Source organism: Chrysemys picta, chromosome 2 (genome assembly GCF_011386835.1).
Source record: "Chrysemys picta bellii isolate R12L10 chromosome 2, ASM1138683v2, whole genome shotgun sequence".
NCBI classification, from domain to species: Eukaryota; Metazoa; Chordata; order Testudines; family Emydidae; genus Chrysemys; species Chrysemys picta.
In genome coordinates, this window is record NC_088792.1 from 34,080,859 (window position 1) to 34,100,658 (window position 19,800).

General features: G+C 41.8%; 1 protein-coding gene across 10 annotated transcripts in view; it reads left to right on the plus strand.

Moving 5' to 3' along the window:
- MPP7 (MAGUK p55 scaffold protein 7) overlaps nucleotides 1-19,800 on the plus strand; it is a 264,560-nt gene that overhangs the window by 5,632 nt on the left and 239,128 nt on the right. For 8 of the 10 annotated variants that reach the window (XR_010599110.1, XR_010599111.1, XM_042858201.2 and 5 more), the window contains exon 2: nucleotides 1,622-1,690. The exons of 1 other annotated variant lie outside the window; for it this stretch is intronic. The gene's annotated coding sequence lies outside the window, so the exon portion shown is untranslated. Of the gene's footprint in view, nucleotides 1-1,621; nucleotides 1,691-11,734; nucleotides 11,883-19,800 lie in introns of all 10 variants that reach the window. One more of the 10 variants, XM_065586862.1, reaches the window with a different exon arrangement.

The window sequence follows — 19,800 nt, forward strand, 5'->3', positions numbered from 1 at the left end:
TTTTTTTTGGAAAGGTGGGTGAGAGAGGGACACTGGCTTGGACACAGGAAGGGTGTGAACTCCCTCTGGGCCTGGCTCCTCCCATCTTTGGATCCTAGGGAGATGGAAAGCATTAGCTTATTTGCTTTTACTTTGCATCTCAGTAATTTGAAATAATAGCAGAATTAAATGAAAAGAGAAATCAAGCTTATTGCTTTTTTGGCACTGGTAATCAAGGTGTTCAGCATAATAAGGGGATCCAGGGTCTGAGTCGCTCTGGCAACTGATCAAAGGGAAGCTGCTGATTCTCCATCTCATTTGTTAAGTCTGTTCCCTGCCCCTCATGGTGCATGAGCTAGTGCTGGATAGAATTGCTTGAAGCATCCATTGGAACAAACCTTATGTGAATGGGTATAAAAGTACACTGTATAATAGACACTATGAAGTAATCCACAGTGCTATAATGCTTTCAGGACATGCTACTTATGGATGGGCAACCACTGTGTGCACCTGAATCAGGATAACTAGTATTGATTAATTATACTGATGCAAGTTGCAATAGCACAGTTATTTTATTATTTGTATTACAGTAATGCTTGGAGGCTGGAGTGTCGCTGCATCCACTGAGGAGGAGGGAGGCAGTAACAATGGACAGTGAGGCTGAGGCAGTTTCTTCAGTCAGCTGGGCTTTGCTATAACATTTGTCTTGTACACTGCATAATACAAAGGGGTTGAGTAAATGAATTCAATATATAGTTTAAACTTTGTTATTCAGTATCACTAAGAAAAGGTATGTTGTTCTGCAGTTCTAGCAATCTGTAACAAATAGATAGTTGTGTACACAAATTGCTGTGACTTTAGAGTTGAGAGTTTGAAGCAATTTAAAAGCCAGGAAATAGCCACTTGATGTATTGATTACAGGTTTTCCCCTTAAGTCCATGGAAAACATTCCAGCTCTTTTATGCCAAACGTATAACTGTTTCTGGATAACTGTAAGTGCACTATACTAATTAATTATCCCTTGACTTTCCACAAGTGGAGCAGGGAGTTACCTGCAGCTGGCAGGGGATTGTGCAGTTGTACAAGTACAAAATGAAGTTTCCTAGAGGATTTATTTGCAATACAAATCTTTCCCAGTGGAGGAAGACTTTCATATGAGAAGTTTCCAATCAAGATTTATATATTACTATGTGTGCTAGTGTTAAAAGCAAGCATATGAAATCTTGTGAATGTTTTGACTATATGGCTGCCTTGAGTGATTTCACTGAGAAGCCGCTGGACCTCAATTCAGCATTCAATTAGCTGATGTGTAGTTCTGCATTTAACCAGAGTGATGACATTTAGAGTCTTATGGGATAAAATTGGGCCTGGGTGGTTTTTAGATACATTTAAGATCTAGGCAATTTAAAGAGTCTCTGCAGCAAACAAGAGTTTTCCTAAGTTTTCATACTTCTTTGAGAAGGGGAAAGCCATCCTTTTATTTCCCGGTGCTTAAAAAAGCATGGTTTAAATAGCATAAAATAGAGCTCTGTAGGTTCTTTATTGGTATGAAAAGGAAAAAAAATGTGTTTAGCAAGTACTATCAACTCTCAGGATAGGACAGATTTCACAATAGTATTGGTCTTTTCTCTGTTTATTTCAGGCTCAGAAGATTGACTCTTCTGCGTGTTCCCCCTTTGGTGGTATCGTCAATCCATGTTGAATGCTGAGAGTAAGTCAGTCTTCCAGATAAAATGATTACTTGATAACTACTTCCTGAACCATTGCTTTCTGATAACACAGGATTGGATTCAAATTTCTTTATTAATCTCTTGTAAGGCTCTAAACATAACAGTATGGATTAGTGTTGTCAACTGTTTTAATTACTTTAAACAAATGTTTAAGACATCACAGGTGCTTTATTTCATGAGTTAGGATGCAGTCCCTGACTTGTTAAACTTGCAATGGTCATGATAGAATGTGTTGCAGTGCGGGACACTCCCATTTTTATGGTACAAAGTTCCTCAAAAAAGGAAATATCAACTACATCAACATCTGCAATATATCATATTGCAGTCTGCCATCATTACACGAGTACTAAAAACATTATGAAAATAATGTTCATTGCAGTGCCTGTCCCTATAGAATTGTTTTATAACGGTCTGTCTTCAAATTTGCCAGTTTGTCAATTCAGTTTTAACTGAAGAGATTACATACGTTTTCCTGCATTCATAATAAACTGTTTTCTGTACTGATCTCCGCTTCTAAAACTAGAGCCATTCCAAATGGAATGGAGTAGTTCCATATGGAACTCAAACACACAGAATTACTGTTTAATAAGTTATATTATTCATACAGCATTATTATATAGTCCACAGGTGGCCAAACCGTGGCTCACGAGCCACATGCGGCTCTTTTATAGTTAAATTGTGGCTTGCGGAGCTCTCCACTCCCTCCTCGTCCATTCTCCGCCTACCAGACTGTAGGGGGGGAACTTGGGTCTTCTGCCTTGCCACGGTGTGGTGAGGCTAGGGGCTTCTGCCAGAGATGAGTTGCCTGCTGGGGGGGCACAAGTTAAAGGTTTGCCCCCCCCCCCCCCAACAGCCTGAGTCACAAACACCCCCTCTCCCCCCCTCCAACTTACCAGCAGTGGCCGCTCCCTGCAGCTCCCAGCTCTTAGCTCTACATGGAGAGGCAGTGGAAAACACCTGGGAGTTGCAGGGAGGGGCCGCTGCTTTAGGCCCTTGGGGAGAGGCACCAGCAAAAGCAGCGGCTTTCCTTGCAGCTCCCAGCTGTTTGCCATTGCCTCTCCCCACGACCAGCTGTAGTTCCCAGCTTTCTGGCTCCAGCAGCTGCTGTGTAGGGAGGGGGCCTGGCAGCACCAGCGAACCCTGGTAAAAATCAGGAGAGGCATGTGAACCCCCTCCCCACACACATTCTGCAATCTCTGGCTTCTGCCTAGTGTGGTGGAGAGTCTCGGGGCTTCAGCCCCATGGGGTGTGCCTGCCAGGGCTTGAGCAGGAACGGGCTGAAGCCCCGAGCCCTGGCAGGCACGTCCCAACTCTCAAACGTCTGAAGATTGTCGTATGCGGCTCACAGATTCATAAGTTTGACCACCCCTGTTGTATATCATGAATAATACCTAAAAGAAAACAGACTTAACACTTTGCTAGCTATATACTAAATACAGAAGATTATAAATATTTTGCAGCTTTCACATGCACAAATGAGAAACAGCCATTTACAAAATAGTATTAAACTGCAGACACGCAGATAGTAAAACATTGCTCTTTTCATCACTTTGTCTTTATGTTGTATAGTGACTTAGTGGCAAAATAGAGTTGGCCAGACCTGTCAAGACAAATTTAAGGTTCTGGTACATCATGTTTGCTGGGATCCCACTCCATCCTGTTTCACCCCAAGGTATGCTTTACTGTAGATGGGTTAAATAATATAGTTATCTACGATAGAAACTTTCACTAAAACTGCATTCTTGAAATATGGACTCAGTTGTAAGAAGCTAATGTAAGCTGTGTTTAATTGTCAGTTCCATTAGGTTAGGAAAAACTCATAACTAGATCTGACAATTCCCCTTTTTCCCCTAATAGATCAGTCTATTCCCATCAATTCAGTCCCGTCAGTTCTTCCCATCCAGTCTCACCTCTGCTCCTGGGATTCTTCGCCCCCCAGAGGCTGAGGTTGGAGCCGCAGGAGGGTCTCCAGCCCACTCTCCTCTTCAGGCTCAGGGTGGCAGCTTGAAGTGCTCCTCCCTCCTCTTCCCCTTTTTCTTACCAGGCACCACATGCTGCAGGGAGGGAAAGAAGAGGGAGCAGAGGAGCTATCCCCGTCCACAGGCTGGAGTGGATATCCCCTGAGCTCTCTCTCTCTTTCTGCTCCCTCCTCCCCCACTCCCATCCTCTAAAATAGGTGAGGAGGAGGGGCGGGAGAGGACAGAGCACACTCTCCTGCTTCCTGCAGCAGCTGTGATTGAGAACCACTGTTTGGAAACTGGTGCCTAGATCTAGGCAAATTTTCTTGATGCTGGTAACACTGCGCTGAATTTTGCTTACCCTCAGACCATCAACTATGAAGAGTGTATACAAGTCAGGCACAGGGGGAAAAAAAAAAGTAGAGAAAAACTGCAGAACAAGAAGCAGGGAAAAGAACTCTAGAATATTTTGGATGGAAACCAGGGCATGGCGAAGGAGAGAAAGATGATGGTAATTCTTTGAGATCTGTATCTGCAAGAGGAGGAAGAATATTTAGAGGATAAGGATGAACAATAATCATCCCATTTTTCTGTTAAGAACCTTCTTTCACATGCAGGGCCTGTAAAACAGGGTGACATAAACAGATTCTTGCTTCATAACTGCAAGAGAAAAATCCACCCAGAAAGGGATACCTAAGGAAAGCAGTTTCCCCATGTGCTTCTTTCCTATAGTTTTTCAAATAGAGAAAAAATTGAACTGGATAGCAGTGATGTAGCATGCTGTTTATTGCATTCCATATTGACTTTTCCCCAGGATGCAGCAACTCAAGGTGTTCTTCCTACCTTAGTCCCACTAAGCTGCATGGGTGGTGGGTGTAATAGACCTGGGGAGTATAAGCCTCCATTGGTGCAGCCACCACCAACCTGCCACTGGATGCCTGGGCCATGGTGGCCCTGCCTGTGCTCCGTCCCTTCCCCGAGGCCCTCACCACTGCCTGGTGAATCCCTTCTCACTCCTGTCTTCCACTCTATTCACTCCTCTCCTTCACTGTCCTTTCCCGCGAGACCCCATCGCTCGTTGTATCCATCCTCACCCCCCCCACCCTCATGAGCAGGGTGGAGGAGAGGAGGGACATAGCAAGGGGTGGCGGGGCCTGGGGCCAGATAGAGGTGGAATGTGGGCAGGGCTGCAGGTGGAAGAGGCGCGACAGGGAGCTGGCCTCCCTGAGGGGAAGCTTCATCTGCCTACTATGCACAGCTTTGTAAAGAAAACCTGACCATGGAAAAAGGAATGCACACATAATATGCTATGTGAAATAGATGAATGCAAGAAGAAGATTAAAAGATGATAAAAACCATCCACTCACTGCTGAAGACAAATTTTGCAAATGAAAAAGAAAAGTGGAAGGAAACTCTGGAACACATTTTAGATGTTTTATTTCTTGAAGTATGAGGATTAGTTTTCTGTTACTTGAGTGGCAAGCTGGGTGATAAATCCAATGGCAATTTCTTGGATGTTACTGAATTGTTAGCCAAGTATGATTGGATTTTGGATGATCATGCAGACGATGTAAAAAGGCACAGGCGCAACATAGAGAGTTCAAATGTGCTACTTATCACCTGAGCCAAAATTAATTTATTCAAGAATGCACAGGGAAAGGTGTGAAAACAATCTGAGGTGAAGCTGAAGAGGCCAACTACTTCTCAGTAATTTCTGATGCATCCAGACAGCTCACACAAGGAACAAACACTATTGATCAGATACATTTATCAAATACCTACTGATAACTTTGTGATTCAGGAACACTTTTTTGTGCTTCAGAGACTTTAGCAAGAAGACTGCTGAGGAAATAGCAGAAATGATTCACAACACCATAGGTGAACATGGATTAGATTTCAAACTGTTGTAGTCAAGTTTATGATGGTATTGTGCCAATATGCCACGGCAGGCTTCTGGAAATCAGGCAATGCTTCAACAGAATCCTCGGGCACGTTTTTCTCCACATGGATTGAATACTTTGAACTTGGTTTGTGCTGATTCAGCTGAGTCATCAATTGATTGTATTACATTCTTTGGATACCGTCAGCCATTGTACAGTATTTTCAGCACATGTCCGACAGCAGTGGGAAACTCTTGATTCATTCCATTTCATGTCTGTTATGTAGTGGGCTGGGTGTATTGACTGTGTATGTCTTCTTTTGCCAAGAACCTGAAAGGCTTGCAAATGGCATTGAATGAGTTGTCTGAATTAAACCTGACTGCCAAAACCAGAAGTGATATTGCTGGACTGGTAATATACATTTAGTTAACTTTTGATGTTCTACTTTCCTCAGTTTGGCTGAAAATTCTAATCCCCATCAATGAATGGAATTTGGTCCTTCAGCATGGAGATGCTATGCTTGATGTTGAGACAGCATTGAGGATGTCTCACTGAACTGGCACAGTTGTGAGAGAAATGGAATGAAATTTATGATTAATGTGTTCATGTTGTAGCAAAACTTTGGTATTGATTCTCCAGGGGCAATACGCCCATCCAAAAATAAAGGTGATGGCGCAGGTAATCAAGACAAGCCTGTAAAGGACACTTTTCTGGGATGGTGTTTTCTTTTACATTGTAGTCTCTGTTGTAGGTGGCCTCAAAAACAGGTTGCTGCACTCATAATATATCTGTCAAAAACTTGAATTTCCATGGATCTTCCTTGAAAAGGTTGAAGTTGACCTCCATGCCTTTCAGCATTCTGAATCTTTATTGCACTATCTCTGGCGATGTAAAAGAGGAACTGGTGTTTTGCAATCGCGTTTGCAAAGAAGACATTGGCCCAAAAATACTGTTGCCATTTCACTAACTAACTAAACTGCATGAAATCTCTCTGAAACCTCTTCCCCAACCTGATTGTTGCACTTCACCTATTTTACTGCATACCAGGCTCCAGGGCCAGCGTAGCGAGACCTTTTAGTGTGCTCAAGTGTGTGGATAACTGCCAGCATGCAGCTAGGGGTTAGTCAAGAGTTAATGGCCTAGCAACTCTTGCAAAGTGGTCTGGAAGATTGGTCAGTTTCAATGATATTCATTCATTTGCCAAGAAAAAGGCAAGAAAAGCACCATTATAAGTGGAAAATATTAAAATAAATCATACAGAAACTTACCTTTCTAGCTTCTTTACTGCATTCTTATCACATTCTTATCACTGACAGCTTTCTTTTTGCTTCTATTTAGCTTGTACTTCAGTCTTGAATTCATCGTCTCTTTGCTTGTATTCATCAGTCAAATTTATTTCTGGAGATACCAGTACTTTATTCACACAGACTTTTTGGAAGCTCTCTGAGCTTGGTGCCCTGGTACAATTGTCCCCCCTTCTACCCTACTTGTCAGCCCTGGAGGTGGCTCAATATCACAAAAAAGGAAGACTGTCTTAAATCACTTCTCATGGGTGTTCATTGAAGAAAGAGCCTAACATTTTTTTGTAATTAATTTTTAAATACACATACAATTTTAAAGTCTGTCATGCTCTTTTGAATTGGTTTGGTTTGTTGCACAGATGGTCTCTGTTTTAATCACTATTAGCTCTTCTGCAGTATTCTCTTCTAAACAATGCTGTGACGAGTTGCCCTCTTTTGGATGCCACCTGATGTTCTGAGATACCACTGAGCCTGCCTATTATGCCAACCTTGGCACCCTTTTTACCTGTCTTGCTGAGCCAAGCTATTAAGCTTCCTCCAGCGAACACACAGGCAGGGCCACACCAGACTCTAGAACGAAACATACACTGAGATCAGTTCTGGAAAGGCTCAGCTTAAAGGACTTGTCCCAGGACTCAGGTGTCCACCTCCCTTGGAGTGCAGACCCAAAGATATATTATGAAATTCGCCTCCTACCTCAATGGTGGAGGAAGGTATGCACAACTTCTTATCCCTCTCCCCCCTTCAATTATGAATTGTACAGATGGGGTTATGCTATAAACAAGAAATAAGTTTATTAACTACAAAAGGTGAATTTTAAGTGAATATAAGAGATAAGACCGAACAAAGCAGATTACTGAGCAAATAAACCAAAGTATGCAAGCTAAGCTCAATATACTTAAGAAACAGGTTACAAAACGTAATTTCTTACCCTAAATGTTATTTTAGGCAGGTTGCAAAGTTTCTGTGGTTCAGAGTTCCAGTTATATTTATCTTTGGACTGGACCCCTACCCTCCCGCCTTCCCTTTAGGTAGCTTTCTTCTTTGGCAGACAGGCCATGGAGAGGAGGAGTCCCGTTTTGCCTTCTTCCCCACCCTTAAATAGGATTTACATAAGACAGGAGTCCTTTGTTTCCCAAACTTGTCCCCCTTCCCTTCTACTGGGAAACTTACAAGAAGTCCCAGGTAATGTTTAGTATCCAGTGACAAGACGACCTGACTTAATAGTTTCACAATTGCATCCCTGGGCGCCTCACAGGAGGGAGAGAGATTAGTATCTTTGTGGTTTTGTTCCTTCCTGATGGCTCATGAAATTTGATGGCCTGTCGTCTGGTGAGTGTCTTCCCAATGCACACCCAGTTGTAATTGTTATAGTCCATATTCCTAACTTTAGATACAGAAATGATATGTGCATACAAATTGGATAATCACATTCAATAAATTATAACCTTTCCAATGATATCTTACAAGACCCATCTTGCATAAAGTATATCTGTTACATCATATTCATATCATAAGCATATTTTCATAAAGAATATGGAGTGAAATGTCACAGATGCCATTTCAGATTTTTGGCATTTCACTTCATTTTTTAATCATGGTTAGCAACAAAAGAAATTCTAACAATGGTACAAGCCCATTATTAGGTGAAGATGGAAAAATCATTAATAAATATATATTTATTATGTATTTGGAAAGAAACCGGATGATGTGCATATCACTTGAGGAGTATGAAGTATCTTCCAGCCCATTAGTAAATGAGGTTGTTAGATCATATCTGCTAGGGATAAACATTTTAAAATCAGCAGGTGTGAGTCTGTCTGCCTAGGCTAGGAGGTTCACTAGCAGCTTCAGTGTACACGTACCCATACTGGACAAGCAACTCAACATGAGCTTCAACTGAGATGCTGTGGCAAAAAGGGCTGTTGGAATCCTCGGATGTATAAATAGGAGAGTAGGAGTTAGGGGGTGATTTTTACCTTTCAGTATATAATTATGCAATTAATACTGGAATACTATGTCCGGTTCCAGTGTCAGCATTTTAAAAAGGATGCTGAAAAATTGGAGAGGGTGCAGGCAAAAGCTTTAAAAACGTTTCATGTACTGGAGAAATTTTATAGCCGGGGTTCTTAAACTGGGGTTGGGACCCCTCAAGGGGTCATGAGGTTATTACATGGCGGGTCGCGAGCTGTCAGCCTCGATCCCAAATCACACTTTTCATCCAGTATTTATAATGGTGTTAAATAGATAAAAACATTTTTTTAATTTATGAGGGGGGTCACACTCAGAGGCTTGCTGTGTGAAAGGGGACACCAATACAGAAGTTTGAGAACCACTGTCTTACTGTGAGAGACCAATCTTGTTAAACCTATTTATTACACTGCTCTACAGCCAAAATGCTTCTGAAATAAATGTAGTCAAACTTTACTAATTCTGGGTCACTGAGAACGAAAATGATGCTTAAAATTGTTGATTGGCTCTAGTTTTCAAGATCTGCTATTGGGTCAGTATATACAACCCTTGACTTGGGAATGGCGGAGGATAAGTGAGTTATAAAGGGAAGGGATCTCAATTTAAACCAGAAATGACTAAAATACACCTTTGACTGGATCTATGAATAAATCTGACTGGGTTTGGACAGTACTTGCTTTTTAGGCAAAACAACGAATGATGCAATCTGAAGCTGGTATTGCGTCATACATGATATGAATTGCATCATGTTATTCCTAGAAGTCATGGATGATGTAATCATAACGAAGCTTACATCACTCTGCTGAACAAATTGCCCTGTATCAGCTCTAGAAATCGTACAGTGTCATGCTCTTATTTGTCAGTGTTTGATTTTGCAAAGGCACACATTTCTGTTTAGCCAAAGTGAGCAGAGATGCCTCGTATTTGTGTGAACAGTGCAGATAACTTCTGCTATGTTTGTGGTGAAATGACTTTTGTATCACAAAAGCGCAGTATAACCACTATGGTTAAGAGAGCCTATCACTTTATTTTGGCTGCAAAATTGGAGATCAGGACAAGAGGTGGGCCCCACACACATGCTGCAACACTTGTGCAACAAATCTTCTCCAGTGGTTGAAGAGGAAAAGGAAATCTATGCCTTTTGCAGTGCCAATGATTTGGAGAGAGCCAACAGATCATACCAGCAATTGTTACTTCTGCATGGTGCCTCCAGTTGGGAAAGGTGTGTCAAAGAAGAAAAAGTGGACTGTGCATTATCCAAACATTCCATCAGCTATACGCCCAGTACCCCATGGAGAAGGACTGCCGGTTCCTGATGCACCAGAATCATTCTCACTTGAGTCAGACGAGGAAGAGGATGAAACTTCTGGTCCTGTACCATCAATGTCACAGGACCCCCATTTTCTCCCATCCTCCTCCTCTGAACCACACCTCATAACACAAGATGAACTGAATGACCTTGTCAGGGATTTGGAACTACCCAAGAGTAAGGCAGTGCTGTTGGGCTCCAGACTACAGCAGTGGAATCTCCTGGCAGGTGATGTTAGGGTTTCCATGTTCCGTGACTGTCAAAAGGATCTTGTCCCATTCTTCTTCATGGAAGGTGATCTTATAGCCTGCAACAACATTGATGGTGTGATGGCAGCCCTCAACATCGTTCACGATCCAGATGAGTGAAGACTGTTCATTGATTCATCGAAGACGAGTCTTAAAGCTGTTTTACTGCATAATGGCAATGTTTTGCCATCAATTCCAGTTGGTCATGCAGTCCATATGAAGGAAACCTATGACAACATGAAACAACTTTTGAGGTGCATAAACTATGACCAACATCAGTGGCAGCTTTGTGGCGATTTGAAGGTTGTTGCTCTCTTGCTTGGTCTGCAGACTGGATACACAAAGTACTGCTGTTTTCTCTGCGAATGGGATAGTCGTGCAAGAGATTCCCACTACATCAAGAAAGACTGGCCACTCCGACAGTCATTGGAGCCTGGGAGGAAAAGTGTTCAGCATCCACTACTTGTTGAATCAAGGAAGATTTTGTTACCACCCTTACACATCAAGCTGAGTCTGATGAAGAACTTTGTCAAGGCCATTGACAAAACACAAGCAGCTTTCAAGTACCTCCGTGGAAAATTTCCAAGGTTAAGTGAAGCTAAGATAAAGGAAGGTGTCTTTGTTGGTCCTCAGATTCGTGAACTTCTTTGAGATGATGCATTTGACCATGGCATGGCAAGGAAAAGACGACATGGAAAGCCTTCCAGTTAGTGGCAATACATTTTCTCGGAAACAACAAGGCAGACAACTACAGGTTGTTGGCGGAAAACCTCCTCAAGGCATACAAAAGCCTTGGTTGCAACATGTCACTAAAGATACATTTTTTGCACTCTCATCTAGATTTTTTTCCACTGAACTGCGGAGCAGTGAGCGATGAGCACGGCGAGCGATTTCACTAGGACATTGCAACAATGGAGAAACGCTATCAGGGCAAATGGAGCCCATCAATGCTTGCAGACTATTGCTGGACAGTGACAAGAGATGCTCCATTTAATGAATACAAGAGACAAGCCAAGAAGCGCAGAGTAGACACTGAATAGGACTAAACTATGTACAGAATAGTTTTTTGCCTTTTTGTTTCATAATAAATTCTATTTATATAACCCTTTTGCTGATTTTTAAAGTGTTACATAAACAGGACAGGTGAAATATTATCATGTAAAGCAACCATAAACACATGAAAAGACCTAGGTTTACAATTTATGATTAAAACTCTACTATCTACACAATATACATAGACATAAAATGTAAAAACTTAAATATCTTAGAAACAGTAGCCAATCAGTTGTTTTAATTGTCATATTTGAATTCAGCACATCAAAATACATAATAAATAGCACATTTTATCTCTGAAACAGACGACATCTCAAGAATTGTAGACCAGTGTTATTTGTAGGACGATAGCATTTGAGAGCATCATCGATCAGGACCCTGGTATGGTAGGAGCTATACAAACCCAGAAAAAGAACCTTATCAAAAAGAGGAAGAGATGACTTGATTTAGCTTGTAAGTATCTTCACAGGGAGCAAATATTGGGTATTAATGGGCTTTTTAATCTAGTGGGAAAAGGCATAACAAGAACCAGTGGTTGGTATCTGAAGCCAGACAAAAATCAAATTAGAAATTAAGTGCAAATTTAAATGTAACTGTTAACAATGACTGTGATTAACTGTTGGAACAAACTACCACGGGAAGCAATGATTTCTCCATCTATTGATATCTTCAAAGTAAGCCTAGGTGCCATTCTGTAAGATATGATTCAGTTAAACAAGTTATTGGACCCAGCACAGGGGGAAATGAATGAAACTCTATTGTCTGCGTTACACAGGAGATTGGAACATTAGGTCATCTAATCAATTTTGGCATTAAAATGTATGAATTTATAAAAACCCTGTCACCAATCCTTTGGCGCACACACCGTTACAAAAGATTCCTCCTCCACGTTTGGTATAGTAGTTGGTTGGCAGGATTCTTGACCATAAAAGCTTCCTTATGCAGAGGCAGACTGCACCAAACTACGAAGGAGTTCATGAAGAAATTTCTCTTCTGTGCTGAACAGGGTCTTAGAATGCAAATCCTTAGGAATGCCTAAATATAGTTACTTCTGGTCACTGGTGATGCCAACAATAGTTACTTAGTTAATTATGCTGTTATGATAAATATCAACTGCTTTACTTTGCAATTTCAGTATTAAAGGAACAAATGCAGTGAATTACATCAATTGAGTAAACATAATTTCATTAAGTAAGAACAATGTATCTTAATCATTACATTTGCAGCCTAGTCTGATCAGAGGGAAAAAATATGATGTGACCCTCTCCTATTTCCATCAGAGTTCTGCTCATTTCAGCAAGGGCACACACTCTCAGGCTTCTGACTCACATGGTGTTGCCTCTCTTGGGTGGAGACACACCCTTCTGACTAGGATATCTCCATGCTGAACAGTTCCTTACCTTTACTGTGTTAGTCCCAGCCAAAGACAGACTGCCTAAGCAGATCTGCTTTTTTTTCTCTTCAGAGACTAAGAACAGTGTAATTTGCCCACAGTTAAGCTACAACACTCCTCTTTCTATACAAGCTTATTTATTATTGTAAAAGGAAAAATTATAATTCCAGAAAGAAAATATTAAAAACTAAAAAGGACCTACATGCATGCCAATAAGCTTACCAGAGATTACCCCCAGCCCAACATGGGGGTGATTAGACCTAAAGGGATCCTTTCTGTGGTTGCAAGTTCATAATAGCTTCATCTCAGAGCTAGCGCACTAATGAAACGTTTAGTCTGTCCTTTATATAATTCAGGGGTCTTTGATCTGGAGTTTCCAGGAGTAGGTAATCAGTACATAACAAGGTTTTCTCCCCAGGATCTAGCTTCAAAAGGCCTCTTAGGAAACCCACTTCACAAAGATTGTCCCAAACAGTTGGTTTGAAATTCCTATTTTGACGGGTTGGATCACAGAAACCCCCCTGGGAGCTGCCATCTGATGTGCCAAGACCACTTCTACCCCCGTTTTCCTGCCCTGTCAGCTTAGGACTTCAGTGCCCTGCCTGGTTTGAGCCAGACTCGCTAGCCTGCTGCAAACCCAGACCCAGGTCTGAATCACGTCCCCTAACAGCTGCAGGTTTAGCTGAAAGTAGCTAACAGAAGTGTTCTTATCTTTAACACTCAGATGCCCAACTCTCAATGGGGTCTAAACCCAAATAAATCCGTTTTACCCTATATAAAGCTTATGCAGGGCAAACTCATAAATTGTTATAGAGGGCAAACGCATAAATTGTTTGCCCTCTATAACACTGATAGAGAGAGATGCACAGCTGTTTGCCCACCCAGGTATTAACACATACTCTGGGTTAATTAATAAATAAAAAGTGATTTTTATTAAATACAGAAAGTAGGATTTAAGTGGTTTCAAGTAGTAACAGACAGAACAAAGTAAATTACCAAGTAAAATAAAATAAAACACGCCAGTCTATGTCTAATACAGTTAGAAACTGAATACAGATAAAATCCTCACCAGTTCCAGAATGTTTCCTTTTACAGACTAACCTCCTTTTAGTCTGGGTTCAGCAATCACTCACACCCCTTGCAGTTACTGTCCTTTGGTCCAGTTTCTTTCAGGTATCTTTGGGGGTGGAGTGGCTCTCTTTAGCCAGCTGAAGATAAAATGGAGGGGTCTCTCATGGGCTTGTGGGTGGAGACCCCCCTCCTCTCTCCTCAACTGCTTCACTACAGCCTACTTAGACTCAAACAAGTATGCAGCCAATATTTATAACTTTGAATACAAAAATGATACATGCATACAAATAGGATTAATAGATTCAGTAGATCATAACCTTTACAGAGATAGGTTACATGGCATATGTAGCATAAAACACATTCTAGTTATGTTATATACAGTATATACATCCATAAGCATATTTCTATAAAGCCTTATGGATGGCACTGTCGCACCTATCCTTTTAGCAAGGTTTACATAAGTCCCCTAGAAAAGTTATCTACAATCCTACAATAACATGTAAACAACTGCATTTTTAATGCAATAAGCCCCAAAAGTAGTACACTTAATTCAGTAAGGTTTATCCAGGATATTTCAGGAAATTGCCATCTGTCACAGTATTATTATTATTATTTATTATTTAAAATGTTTCAAATGTTGATTATCTTGATAGGACATCAGTTATTTGCATACACTTTAAAATTTATTAAAGCAAAGACACTCATTACAGATACAAAGTTGTTGGGGTACCATATAATACTAGGAACCATTTTGTCTGTTTCCACTAACTTGGTCAAACTGAGGCTTGGTCTACACTACCCCCCTAATTCGAACTAAGGTACGCAACTTCAGCTACGTGAATAACGTAGCTGAAGTCGAAGTACCTTAGTTCGAACTTACCTTGGTCCACACTCGGCAGGCAGGCTCCCCCGTCGACTCCGCGGTACTCCTCTCGCCGAGCTGGAGTACCGCAGTCGACGGCGAGCACTTCCGTGTTCGACTTATCGCGTCTAGTCTGGACGCGATAAGTCGAACCCAGAAGTTCAATTGCCAGCCGCCGAACTAGCGGGTAAGTGTAGCCAAGGCCTGAGAGTTGGTATTTTTATGATGGAATTTCTGTAAATGATAAAGAGAGTAAATGGAGATATTCCAGCCACAGCCAAAGAGTTCTCAGAGTTTCTTGGGGGGAAAAAATATTAAGCCACAGTGCAGTTGTACAAATATCAGAGCAATGCTGGTTCAGCTCCCTGTAGTCTATAAGAATAGAGGAGAATGTTTTAAGTAGTTGGTGAGCCCTCTAGTGATGCCCACTGTGTTCTGTTTTAGAAACCATCAGAAACCAGTCAGCAGCAGTATGCATTAAGCTAGGTCTTATATGATGTGGCCATCTAACATCTTGACAGATGAAAGGAGATGCGACAAAGTGGTGCTTCGCAATGGTATGGGAAAAGAGCCTGACATGGAAGCGGCAAACCTTCCCACAGTAGCTATATAGGCCAAATGGAAGTAGAAGCATACTCTGCTTCCTGGCTTGCCTGCAGGTAAATTTAGCCATTTTTCCTGTTCATAATTTGTCGAAGAACAAACCAGGGTTCCTATAGCCTTCTTTATTTGTAACCGTCCATATAATTTGTGAAAACATAAATGGCTTTGCAACAAACTGGTTGAATATTGGTTGCTTTTAATGACTTTTATATGCATATTATGTTTACGTACAAAGAATACAAACTAGAAACGGAGGTAAAACATCTGGTAGCATTTAGCCCAGAATCAAAGCTTCAGTTCGTGGAGTGCTCTCTTCATAACAGTCAGACTTGTCACTTGGGGTGACCCAAGAAGTATTTTCGTCACAGCCAGTCAAAACCATGTTCTTTCTTCAAGCATCACTTACAAGATTAAGTGAATTGGGGGTGCAAGATATGTCAGCATATAGCATAGGAATAAAGCTTTGTGTCAGGGAGTGACATGTCCCAACTACTTCAGAACAGTCTAATGGTCATTGGGATGTGTCATTTGGAGTGTTCTGAGAAGTATTTTGTCATGTAGAGCCAGACAAAGGCTACCTTTTTTTAATGTGAATAATTATTAATATAAGTTGTTATATATAATTGACTAATTTTGGTTAAATTTTTTTAAAAAAGGTGATTTAAAAAAATTGGCCTTTGGATAAGGAATTGAGGACTATGAATAAAGAACTGTGAATAAGGAACCAATTTCAGTCACATGACTGGAACCTCTGCAGGGATATAACCTCAAAAATACACAGTCATCCGGAATTGGAAGGCCTCCCGTAAGTGCCACAAATGATGTAGGTGCCATGGTTACAGAATAGCCCCCACAGAGTACCAAGGAGTGCGCCATAACAACTTCCAGAATTTATACATGTATCATCTTTGTTTACGTTGCACTGTAGCACCTCACTTGTAGAGCGTGGGTTTCTATAAATACATTTTTAGAAATCCAGCCCCTCACTCTTGAGAACTTTGACAGTATGTCTACACTGGGATAAAAAACCCACCGCTGGCCCAGGTCAGCTGACTCGTGCTTGTGGGGCTGAAAAATTGCTGTGTAGATGGTTGTGCTTGGGCTGGAGCCCAAGCTCTGGGACCCTGTGAGGGTGGAGCTTGGGCTCCAGCTCGAGCCTGAATGTCTACACAGCAATTTTGAGTCTCTCAGCCTGAGCCTCATGAGCCCAAATCAGGTGACCCATGCCAGCTGCAGCTGTGCCATGGGCTTTATCCTTGTGTAAACGTACCCTGAGACATAGAAGCATTCTCTTTCAGTTGAAGGCTGAAAAGAGGACTTCAGCAACTATATCTTTGAGTACTCATTTGCCTGTGTCAGTGCATTACAGCAATACATGATGGGCTGTCAATTCATCTATCACCAAATAGTGTACTTTGTGAATCTTGAGCTTCTAAATGTTTAGAATAAAGAGGAAAAAAATTAGCTAACAATTTAATGAAAATCATCAGTCCTCAACCGAGTGACTTACCATATGAATAACTTAAGTAACATTTTTTGAACGTTGGGAAAGACCAGGGCCAGCTCTGGCTTTTTAGCCACCCCAAGCAAAAAACAAACAAACCGTGCGGAGCAGACATGCCCCGGGCAGCTGAGTGCGCGCCCTGGCTAGCGGGGGAGGGGAAGAGAAGGGGGATGGCAAGGGCTTCCTTCAGCGGGGCGCCCGCTACTCGGCCCCTCCTGCCGGGCGGGCTCTAGGCCGCTCCGGTCGGCGGGGCAGGGAGGGAAGGATGCTTGCTGCAAACCTGACACTGGCTGTGGCAGACGGAGCACGCAGCCCGCTCCCAGCAGGGCACTCCCCTCCTCCGCGCCGCCGCCCCCTACAGGGTGGCCGGAGCGGCAAAAAAAAAAAAAAAAAAAAAAAAAAAAAAAAATAGGGTGGCGATTGCACAGAATGCCGCCCCTTAGAATCTGCTGCCCCAAGCACGAGCTTGTTTGGCTGGTGCCTGGAGCCGGCCCTGGGAAAGACTTATTTAGTCAGACAGCCACCTTTGAAATCCAAGTTGGCCTTCGGTCAGTCACTTTAACAAGATCTTACAAATGTTAAAACTAAAATGTAAGTAACTGCGAGATATTTTCAGATCTGATTTTAGTGAAGTCTGATCACAATTCTGTGCCAAAAGCTCTCAAAATGAAAGTAACTTAAGCAATTTCTAGATGAAACTAACTCTTCAGTGTAAAGGTCAGGAGGTGTGGGGCATTCCAACCCAATCTAAAATGCCTCTTTTAAAAAAAAAAAAAAAATCAGTAAACATCTGTGCCTGTGCTTCCCAAAGTAGGTTTGCAAATCACTTATGGTCCAGAGACTTGCCTGATCACATGATGCTGGCTTTGTTCCCAGCTGCTTCTATAGTTCAGGCTCTATGTTAAAGAAGCGTGGAGGTCCCTGTCAGCAGTTTAATTGGGGGGGGGGGGGGGGAAGAGGAGTCATGTAGCTGAGCGAAAACAATCCATTTGAACTTTCATGTAGCACATCTTCAACCACAGGGAGAAACATTTTTGGGGACTATTTACAAGGACTTTCAGAGAGATGGAGTTCCAATTTTTTTTCTTGTTAACTTTACAAATACTTTTGTGGCTCGGCGTATGACCAATACAGAGTCATGGAGAAACTTTATTTCTCCAAGAGACCCTAACAAATAAAAGTGCCCTTCATAGATCTTTGTGGTGGGGCACATAGCTATAGGTCTGAAGGATGTTGCTGGAGAGGTTTATGGACAGAGACTTGCCATCCTAGTGAAGAGGGCTTTAAACTAGATTCAAAGGGCGAAGGTGAAAAAAGCCTACAGAAAAGCATCAAAATAGGCTACCTTAACAGAAGGGTAGATGTGGCAGGGTGAGGAGGAACATGGAAAGTTACAATAGAGTCATAGGAGCAGCAAGAGGGAACAGCTCGGCATCTTCAGTCTCTATGCAGAAATGTAACAGGAATAACCCGAAAAATTGGAAGTCTTTGTACATAGTCTAAATTATGACTTAATTGGAGTCATAGAGATGTGGTGGGATAAATCTCATGACTGGAACATTGGTATAGACTCTTATAGCTTGTTCAGGAAGGACAGTGCAGGAAGTAACCAGGGGGATAGCCATTTTAGACTTAATTCTGACCCAAAGGGAAGAATTGATAGCGAATCTCAAGGTGGAAGGCAATTTGGGCAAAAATGATCATAAAATGATAGGTTTCATGATTCTAAGAAAAGGAAGGACTGAGTGTGCTGAAATAAGGACAATGGACTTAAAAAAACAGACTTTTTTTTACAAACTCAGAGAAATGGTATGTAAGGTCCCATGGGAAGAAAATCTAAGGCTAGGTCTACACTACCCGCCTGAATCGGCGGGTAGAAATCGACCTCTCGGGGATCGATTTATCGCGTCCCGTTGGGACGCGACAATCAATCCCCGAATCGATGCTCTTACTCCACCAGCGGAGGTGGGAGTAAGCGCCGTCGACAGAAAGCCGCAGAAGTCGATTTTGCCGCCGTCCTCACAGCGGGGTAAGTCGGCTGCGATACGTCGAATTCAGCTACGCTATTCACGTAGCTGAATTTGCGTATCTTAAATAGACTCCCCCCTGTAGTGTAGATGTACCCTAAGGAAAAAAGGAGTTCCAGACAGCTGGCAGTTTCTCAAGGAGATAGTTTATACTAGTGTGTTTAAGACTATCCTGATGTGAAAGAAAGATAAGAAAAATAGTAAGAGGCCAATATGGCTCCATCAGAAGCTCCTTAATGACCTGAAAATCAAAAAACATATCCTATAAAAAACAGAAACATGGACGATTGCTAAAGAGGGAGTACAGAAGAGTAGCACAAGCACTTAGGGACAAAATCAGCGTAAGGCACAAAACGAGTTACACTGAGCAAAGGCATTGAGGTTTTTGAAATATATTAGGAGCAAGAGAGAGACAAAGAAAAGGTTAGGTCCTGTACTCACCAGGGAAGAGCTAATAATGAATGACACCAAGAATGCTGAAGTATTTAGTGCCTATTTTGCTTCAGTCGTCACTAAAAAGGTCAATTGTGATCACATCCTTAACAAAATTAACATTTAAGGAGGGGGAAGGGAACACAAGCTAAAATAAGGAAAAAAAGTTTAAAGAATATTCAGATAAGTTAAATGTGTTCAAGTCCTTAGGGCCTGACAAAATTCATCCTAGGATACTTAAGGAACTACCTGAAGCATTTCTGGAACTGTTAGCAGTTATCTTTGAGAAATCATGGAGGAAATGTGAGGTCCCAGAGGACTGGAGAAGCGCAAACCTAGAACCTATCTTTAAGAAGGGGAACAGTGAGGAGTAAGTGAATTATAGATCAGTCAGCGTAACTTTGATACTGGAAGTGGGGAGGGTAAGAAGAATGGTTGGTTGGAAACCATGTGGGCTATTAGGTGGGTGCAGTCTTGAA